The sequence below is a fragment of the Cyanistes caeruleus genome, chromosome 2, assembly GCF_971803275.1.
Source record: "Cyanistes caeruleus chromosome 2, bCyaCae1.hap1.1, whole genome shotgun sequence".
Classification (NCBI taxonomy): domain Eukaryota; kingdom Metazoa; phylum Chordata; class Aves; order Passeriformes; family Paridae; genus Cyanistes; species Cyanistes caeruleus.
This window is the reverse complement of record NC_141702.1, coordinates 75,594,050-75,603,984: the sequence shown is the minus strand read 5'-3', so window position 1 is coordinate 75,603,984 and position 9,935 is coordinate 75,594,050. Positions and strand designations below refer to the sequence as shown.

Sequence of the window (9,935 nt, the reverse complement as noted above, 5' to 3'; positions counted from 1 at the left end):
AAGCCAGGACAGGAGGTGACTGTGTCCCAGGGACTTGCCCCAAAGGATATACCTTCCTGCAGGATCTTGTCAGGCTGGAGACTCTCCTGCAGCTACAGCAAGGAGAAAAGTAAAGGAGAAAAGGAAGAGAAGGGATGGTGAAGGTCTGGATATTGTTGCACTTACAGTTCCTTTGGGTAGAGGGTCACAGGTGCTGCGCAGACACCCTGTCCCACCAACGGAATGGGAGGGGAATTTCTCCTCTTCAGCACTGAGGGAAAGCCCTGGGGCTAACAGACCCTATAACCTTGGTGGCTTTCTTACAAGTGAAATTCTGTCTTTGTCTGAACACAGAGAGGTGGAATGCTTTCCCCAGGTATGCAGCTAATGGCTATTAGAGCTAGGGTAGAAACCTTTCCCTTCACCTTCCAGTCTGAAGCAAGACTCAGTTTCCCCCTGTTACAGTGGATGTGGCAGTGTCTGTGGTGTGCTACTCTACTGGTAACATTCCCAGTGCTGATGGATGTTCCTGTACAGCTCACACAAAGCCAATGAAATGAGTGTGGAGGGTTTGCTGTGCCTTGGCTGCCGTGCTAGCAGGATGCTAATACGTTGCTGACTGTGTGCAGTCCTGCGAGCCAAGCTTTTTGGGAGGAAGGCTGCCAAAGCTTTACAGAAAAGCATCTTAAACCTCAGGTGCTGCAGCATCAGAGGGTAGGGCAGTGATGTGCTGGGATGTGCTCTGTGTGTGTGTGCTGGGGGCTAACACCAGTATGAAGCAAACATCTTTTGAGTGAATTGGTGCCAGAGGGGACATGCACAGCATCCCGAGGCAGCCTCAGCAAGACATCCAACTGATTAGATATTGAGGTCAGGCGCTGAGATACCAAGGTCGTGCCACGTCCTGCTTTCCTCATCCAGCTGGGCCCTGATAAAATAGCAGCTGGTAAGACCACCAATCAGATAAGGTGGCAATTTTCAATGGTCTCAAATTATTGCTGCAGCCAGGGAGGTCTAGATAGGATCAATCAGATGCTGGAATGATTTAGTCATTTCTGATTTCTCCCCCACCCCTTCCTTTTCCTACTCTTCTTTCTGAAGACAGACAGTCATGTGAATGTGAATACAGGGAGAACTCAGAGTCCCTCACCATCCTCAGAACAAAATGTGCAGGTTGATTTATGGGATGGATTACTCGGAAATGGTAATTCTTTGCTCTTTTTGATGTTTTGTCGGAAGGTGCAGTACCCTCCGGTCAGAGCAGCTGGATTGCACTGAGGATTTTACAAAAGGGGTGAGAGAAGGGGGGTGGTGGTGAGTACAGAAGCTCCTCCAACACAGCAGTTAATAAGACATCAGCACATTAATCATGTGACAGATATTGAATCTAACAAGGAAAGGCAATAGTTTTTAAAAGCAGCCAGTTAAGCTGCTACCTGATAGAAAAAGGCTGACTGAACAGCACAGGTTTTATGCCACTATTTGCAATTAGAGGTTTTTTTTATTACCTTTTTATTTTCTCTCTCTGTTTGAAAGTTTTAAAATGCCTTTTTGGACCTGTAAGAAAATATGAGATAAACCATTCAGGGCTGTAACAGAGGGCTGCACAGTCCTTTCTCCCTCAACCTGCCATACCCTGGGCTACACCTCCAGTGTGTACACAGTACCCTGCTGTGATCCCTCTCCTGAGCTGTGATGCCAGGGTTTGACATGGGTGAAAGACTGCTGAGGGTCATGGCACAGAATAAAGTCCCTGATGCTGTGATACAGCCAGGACAGACTCCTGATTAAAAGAGAGAGACATGACTATCAACTGCAGCCTAGAGATTTGGTTCCCTTCTTCATATGACTCTCCAGGCAGCTTTATCCTACCAGACCATGTATGCCTTGGCCTCTTTTATGACCTCCTGCCTGACCAGAAGTGGCAAAGTGGGGGAAGAACTGGGGTAATTTTGGTGCACAGCTACAGATGAGCCCACACTTCCTTGGTGTCCTTTATTTAAAGGAGCTTTAGTCATTTTAATGCTGTGGTTACTGATGTTATAGTGAAACTTTTTTCATCGCTAAACACAGTTTGTTATCAGAAACACTCTAAAACAAAGGAAAGAAACCTTACTAAAAGAACCACTCACATGACTTTTTAGACTTTCAGCATGTGCATATGGCCTTCCTTTTGAGCCTTGCTCAAACTGCTTACCATGATAATTTGGGAGCACTGGGCAAGACCTAAGCAGACAGAGTAGTCATAAATAGAACCATAGATTTGTCAAAGTTTGAAAAGACCTTTAAGATCTTCTAGTCCAACTGTCAACCCAGCTGTACCACTCTGTTCACAATTAAACTCTATCACTTCCCTTGGCAGTCTGACTAGGTAAAGTTTTGTCTTGCTTCTCATATGACAAATATAGATTTCCAGGGACATGCCTCTTAGCCACTACTGTATGATGAAATGGGCCCTTAACGTAGGATGCAAACAGATGTCACCACTGTAAATGAATCATAAGAATTGCCTTCCCAGAGGACATCTCATGTCCATCTTGCTCATTAATCAGTCCCTGACAGTGATCAAAGCCTGATGTTACAAGGGAAGATAAAAAAATAATTTCGATAAACAGAGACAAAAATGTTTCAAGCCAGTGCTATGGGAAAAAAATGTTCTCTTGACTCTGAACAAATCATTAGCAAATGCCAAGCGACAAAAGGTGATTAGGTGGTTCTGCTGCTGAGAATCATAAAATGGAGTTTCAGTCAGTGTTGGCAATAGCTACAGTGAGTGCAGCTTCCAAGGCTGGCTGTGTTTTTAAGATGAAGTCCATAAATTTTGGGGGTAGATCATTTAGGTAAGACACCTGAATTTCCTGAGAATCACCAGTTCCAGGAAGGCTTGTGAGGAGCTCCTTTTGTTTCAGTGAATATTATTACTGGTGCAACTCATTACAGCTTTTCGTGGTTGACGTGTGGGAACTTTGCTTTGCTGGACTCAGGGAAACCACAGTGTTTCTCAACAGCTGAACACCTGACCCAGAGTTCTCAGATGTGGTTTAGTTTTGTTTTGCTTTTTAAAGGTCACAGATTGCATTTAGAGGTCTTTGTGTTTTATGGACTTAAGAAGATATTTGATTCATTATTCAGTGCTGAATAATGTCTGCATGGATTTCCTGATGCTAATCAGATTAATCCTTTTTCTTTTTATCATAATTTTTGAGCTAAAGAGGTGAGCTGAGACTAGGAAAGATATGCACAGGAGATAATTTCTATAGCAAGTTCTGATATATTCTTCTGGAAAATAACTTTAAATTTATCTTATGGTTTCCCAGCTGTTTGCTCTCTGAAATTTCTCACCAAGTCATAGCATTACAATATACTGCAGGTTACAAGGTAGCTGAGGGAGATGCCTGAGCTAGTTCTGAGTGTAAGTTTGAAATAATGCTGCTGCAGACGTATTTCTTCTGCTATCTATGCCAGTTTAGAGTGGTTGGCTATGTTCACACTGCTGTCTGGGATGTAGATATATGCTTCCAATCCTTAGTCAATTAACAGAAAATACTGACAAACACTCTCACACTTTAATATTGTTTCTCAGTGAAAAATCCTTCCCTAAGTACATTACAGTGTAATTTCACTTGTAGCTGACTAAATACAAATATAACTCATGCAGATGTGTTTGCCACCCACCTCTGTCTCTGTGGAGCTTTGTGGACAAATCCAGGGACACACCAGCTCAAAAGTGCAGCGTGGTTGGCTGAAGCTGCTGCTGCTGCTGGCCAAAGAAAAAATCTTTGCCCCATTGAACTCACTGGCAAAACTTTCATTGACTGTTCTTGGGACCAAAATACGTACTGCAGTGAACACTGAGCTCATAAAGAACAAGTCTGCCTGTTTTCTCTCACAGAAGCCACTGAACTTGGCAGCTGGACTGGCACTTTGAGCATCAACGCTAAACAAATGACCTCCTGTGATATCTTCTCACTCTAGAGGAAAACAGGTCTTTTTTCACTCTGTTGTTCTAGCACATGATATAATTACCAGCACTAAGGTAGGTTTTGTTTCTTTTCCTCCACACTTGGCACTGGGATTACATTTTCTTTCAGGTGTTTAGGGTTTTTTCCCCAACACAATACAGAAACACAGGGAAGCATGAGGTTGCTTTATAGTTGCCGTAACACATAACTTGAAGAGTTGAAGCCCACTAAAGTCCCACCCATAGAGTCTGCATCTCATCTAGAATCCCTGTCTGTGGTCCAGCATTGACTTCCTAGGGGTCCTTACCCTGCAGGCATTTGCAAGTGTTAGATAACTTCCTAATTATCCTGATTGCACTATGATGTCTCCATTATAGTTGCATATCTACTCTTGGAAGCAGATGCTCTGGGGCAACAAGATCTTCCTGTGAGCCAGAGCTGTGGGGCACTGAAAACAGTGATGGACAGGCAACTCACTTCCACCTCCTTCCCCAGGGGTACCTGTGACGCTTCCTGAAGGACCGTGCTGTGATGCCAGGTGGGAAGGCAGAGCCCACTGATTCAGGACTGAACCCAAAAGGCCATCAGGCACACACTAGCTGCTGCTCCTTCAGTCTCTTCTCTTTTGCAGAGGAATCTTTGTGGCTTAAGCCTCAGGAGTAGAGTGAAGACTGAATTGATTATTAAGTTATATGGAGAGATCACCCTCACCTATGAAGATATTTAATTATTTGTAGAAATAATTAATTTTCTTGCTAGAAAATGTAGCAATCATCTGACAACAGAAACCTAAAATTTTCAGGGTCAGCATCTAAACAGGACAGTCAGAGTAGATGGACTGGGTTCTGCTTTTGATTAGTAGGTTAACTAATGGTCTATAAAGAAATAATAATAATAACAATAAGAGATAATAGTAATAATAAAATAAAAATTAGAGAAGTAAAAGAGAAAAATTAAATCTTCTAGCAACAAAAGCAACTTTTGTCTTTTTTTTATTCTCATGCCTTTGAAAATGCCTCAGACTTTCTTTCAGTAATTGCTGTGAAACCATTTTTGAAGTCTGTGCAAAAACATCTGGAAGCTTATAGTGGCATCTGGACATAAATATTAAAAGATCAACAAAAACATGATGTGAATTAGCCATGTGGATAGCCATAAAAACCACAACCACAAAACCCTCCTCCACATCTTTGGCTGCAAACGTGGGTGCTTTCTCACTCGGTTTTAATGTGTTTATGAGCTGACATTCAGAAAGTGAGTGGTCATGACTAATGATTTGGTTTCCTTTCATTTTGACCACTCTTTATCACACTAGTAATTTCCTTGCCTGATTTAATAGTAAATAGGATGGGGAATGTCCCACATTCCTCTTCCAAGCCCTCTTCTAAATGTTTGGTGTTCTATATGGAAGTTTTGGTGCAGTTTGCAAGACATGTGCTTGCAAGGCTCCTTCTCAGGAGGACACAGCAGGACACAGTCTAGACTTGCACTGATTTCTTTCTGTGGTGGGCAGAGGTACCTGAGAGTAGTTGCTGTGGGCAGCTCTGTGTTAACAAAGACTCCTATTCTTACTCAGATCTTATGCTAGCATGCCTCTGGTGAGATGTGCTCTGATGAAGGAAAGGTGACTCACACAGGGCAGCTGAAGGAGAAGTACAACCTCCATCCAGCTCTCACAAAGTCAAAAAGCAAGCTAAAGTGCTAATTCCATGGTTATTTTTCAGCTTATGCAGTCTAGTCTCACAACTTTTGAGCCCCTCAGACTGGCAGCGTTGCGAGTCACTTTTTCAAAAGTGGCAAGGACATGAAGGCTCACAAATGTCTTTGCTTTTTAATGAGTCTGTGGTGCAGATAATCAAAGGTTTTAGAAGCTGACACGAGTCAAGCACACATGGATTTGATAACTCAGGTCTTATTACCTTGATTTTCTCTTGGTAGAAACATACATAATAACTTTCTGCCTCCAGAAATGAGTACATGAAAGACTGAGCAGTGCTGGTACAATAGAAGTCCTTTAAATTTTCCAAAGAGAACTGTAAAATGCAGAGTACAGTGATATGGACCAGCTAAGCAATGCTGTGTCTTCTAGGTGCCACCACTTGCTCCTATCTCATCTTTGTCACATTCTTGTTGTTTTCTTCCTGGTTTTTAACTTTGTTTGTTCATTCATTGCAGACTTCAGTGCTATTCACCTCATTCTAAGGAGTATTCAGCTACAGGTAGTATATATCCTACTACCCAATCTGGACTGCATACAGAGTGAACTTGTTTTTAAATGATACTTCTGTTTTTTAACTGTCTAAAGACATGCATAGTATTTCATGATGGAAACAGCAATGCTGTAATTGGCTGTTGGCCTCTCCAGTTGCTAACCCACTGGGATATTCTGGATAGGACCAACTGCAAGGTGAACAAACTGCTCTAAAAGAGTCTCAAGAATGGAAACACACAGATGTTTGTATTTGATTTCTGCCCTAATATTTAGTGAGGGCTCTATAATTTAAATAAAAGGGCTCATTTTTCCCCAATTTAATCTCCTTTAAACAGTGTGGGAGTTATAAACATTATAATAATGTTACCACTTTCATATTTAAAAATATGCCCTCTAAGCATTTACATTCAAGATTTGTTTTTCTTCAGATGTGTAAATAACGCATAGCAATTTGCATCTCATGCATAAATCTTTCTCCTGTTGAATGCAAATTAAAAAATAAAAATAATCTGGCCCCCAACCCCTTTCATTTGCTTCTTTTCCCACCTCCTCATATTTACGGCAAGTTAGCTGGCTAATTCTTCCAATGAGAATTTTAAGTGTCTATGTGTGTTTAAAAAATTATCTGACTGAAGTTTTCTTCCACTGAGTAAAAGGAAGCCTAGAGCTGATTAATAGTGTTTCCTTTTCCAGTCCTAATGAATGTTTTTCAGGTTTTATGCATCCCAGATGAATCTATTTTAAATGGTGTGTGTGTTTGCGTGCATGAGTGTTGCTCTTTCTTGGGATTTATCCCAAATGAGTTTAGCTTCTCTGTACCTTGTAGGACAATATCGATGCTGGCTTAATCAATTTCAATTTGCTGTTAAACCAGAAACGAAGCATTTATCAGGATGAGCCAGGACGGACTGAATGGACTTGTGTTGCTGAGGTCTCTTTGTGAAATCTGCTTCGTGATGTTTCTGGAGCTCAGAATTTAAAGGAAGCTCTTTGCCTCGCACTTACCACCTAGTCTGGATGCACCCTCAGGGCGGTTTTACTCTACATGTTTCCTGCACTGGCAGTGTGTGTGCCTACTAATGAATATCATGGGACTCAACCCACTAAAAATAACTTCTCTAGATAGTCTTGCTGCCTTTGTAAAAACACATCCAAAATATCTCATTGAATCATCTTCCTCAGCTCAGACCGTCTCTGCTATTTATGACTGTAGAGTCACTTCTGCCTCCCTGGCTGCTTCACACCGAGTGTGGAGCCAGCCCTGGCAGACGTGAGGCGGTGCCAGCAGCAGCAGGAGCTCTCTGGTGGGTGAAAGCCTTCTGCTCACACAGTAAGTCCCAGCCCTGAGCTGCTGGAGACATGGGGTGTTGCAAACTCCCCGGCTCCTGGAGGCAGGTGCTGCTTTAGAAATCAGCTCTGAACGCAGTGGCAAGCAGTGGGTGAGCATTTCTTCTGCTGCTGCCTGATCACAGCCATGCTAATTTTAAAGTGGTGAGGAAGCGCAGGGAGGTGATAGCAGGATGGTCCCAGCTGTTCCTCCCAAGGATGTGAGTGGCACCTCTATCTGAGAGGGAAGGCAGGAACTCCCATTTCACTGCACAGACTGGGAGAATGGAGAGAAGAGCAAGAAGAGAAAACCTTCCCTAAATTCCTGTTTCACTTCAGAAAAGTGTTTTTGAAGGCTCATCCTCTCTTCCCCTCCTGCAGGTTATATTTAGTTTTAAGCTTTCCTGGCTAATGCACTGATAGCTCCTTGCCATTCCTACCACAATTAATCAGAACAGGCTTGATTATGCTTTTGTCTCTGGTTGTGTAAATCAGAATCCTTCTGTCTAAAAGGAGGTGACCTTTGTTGTCTAGGTACCCTGCTTTCGTCCATCCCATGCCATCCCACCTCTTCAGAATGGCTAGGCAGCCAGGCCCTCCTGGATTCACGTGGCATATGTTGCTCCTGTGTTGAAATCAGGCTGAGGAGGACTGAGGTGAAGGACTAAGCAAGCACAGTGGCTTAGGTGAGAGGAGCTGTGAGATGGATGAAGGCACTGTTTTAGGAGGCCTGCTAACCCACTTTCATGCTGTGGTGTGAGGGGGAGATGAGAGGGGCTAGAGGGCTTTGGCTCACTTGCTCTTCAGCACAGCCAAGCTCAGCATTTCAAGCATACTTCTTCAAAATCTGCTTGAATAGGGTAGCGCTCACGCAATATGAACTGAGAAGAAAAAGTAGGTTTGGATAGAAAAACATCATAGTAAAGAAAGCAGCATGAGGTCCCAGCAGTATCTTCTAAGAGCCCACAGGCTGCTTCCATCCCTGTTTCACACAAAACATCATAAGGTGATGTTAGGCTCTGACTGTGGGGCTGTCTGTGTCACCTTGAGGCAGTCAGGCTCTCATTTGAGATCACTCGTCACATTGGGACAACATGAGCACAGAAAGAGCAGTGAGGATGTGAGACACCTTTTGTGTGTTTGGAGAGGTTAATTGAAAGAACAAACCAATTGTAGGAGTCCCAGCAATACAGACACTATTAACTTTGCTGGCTGCTCAGTTTTTTAGCTCTTTTCCTTCCTATCTCACAGCCTATGAGCCTGTCCAGAAGATATCTTCTGTTTCAGAGTGAGCAGTGCCTGCAAATCAAAAAGCTCTTTAAAAATATGTATTTAGACTCAGCACTCCTGTGGGAGTGACTGCTTTGCAGGTTTGTAGTCTCAGGTGCAGAAGGGTTAAAATGATTTGCTCAAAGACTTCAGACACAGAGCAGGCAGCAGGAACTAGGAGCTGCAGTCCTTAAGGGGCTACTCCAAACACTTGTCCATAATCCCTTCTTTTCAGTTAGTAGCAAATGATAATTTGCAATATTGCCTCTTAGGAAAGCAACTGCAGCTTTGCTCTCCAAACCAGCCCAGGTCAGAAATCTTCCAGTTACCCCAGCTAAAACTGCAGGAAGTATTCCTGAAGGTCAGATACACTGTGTGTCTTTTTCTTCCACCTGCCTAAACATTAGGCTGTGCGTTTCTGTTCTGGTCTTAAAGAGGAATGATGAATTGCAACTCCAGCTTGCAGCGTGTAGCATTTGATTTTGCTGTATGTGTGGTTAGCAGATCACATTCTTAATGCACCCTTACTTGTCAAACAACAGCTCTGCAGGCAGAGATCAAAGGAGCTGGAGAGAACACGTTTCCTTCGCTCATATGGGAGAAGATGAGACGTAACATGATCGTGACCTCTGAAAGTCAGGGACAGCTCTGAGAGTGGGTGACATGAGCCAGGACTCCTGTTGATCATATAACATCAACAAATACTGGTGCCATAACACAGACATGAATTAATTCTTTGGAGGGCATTGTATTTTTGCAGGTCCTAACCCCTGTAAAACTGGAATAAACTGGATAAATGTATACTGTATTATTTTGTAATTTTAACTATTTTTTACTATATATTTTTATATATACAATATAAAATACAAAATATATTTACTGTATTTTTACTATATATGAGCAAAGCAAGCTGATTCTTAGTAGATTGCATTGCTAAATTTTGAGTGAAGAAGAACCAACTCCTTGAGTGAATTACATGTTCAGATTATGTCACAAAGACTGTCTCTGCAGGGTTTTATTGCTCCCTAAGTAATGTACCGTCTGCCCTTTCCCAGGAAGGTTTTATGCCATCAACAAACAGCAGGGGAGTGAAAAATATCATCTGTAGGACATAGTAAACTCACACAAGTAAATGTGGCTATAAACTATAAGTAAGCTAGCACATTTACAGATGTTCGTTCTAATCC

General features: G+C 42.6%; 1 long non-coding RNA gene across 1 annotated transcript; it reads left to right on the top strand.

The window, feature by feature from the left end:
• Positions 1 to 7,407: 7,407 nt before the first annotated feature.
• Positions 7,408 to 9,549, top strand: LOC147654934 (uncharacterized). Its single transcript, XR_015283473.1, has 2 exons — positions 7,408 to 7,457; positions 9,291 to 9,549. It is a non-coding gene; the product is annotated as an uncharacterized LOC147654934 (long non-coding RNA).
• Positions 9,550 to 9,935: the final 386 nt, after the last annotated feature.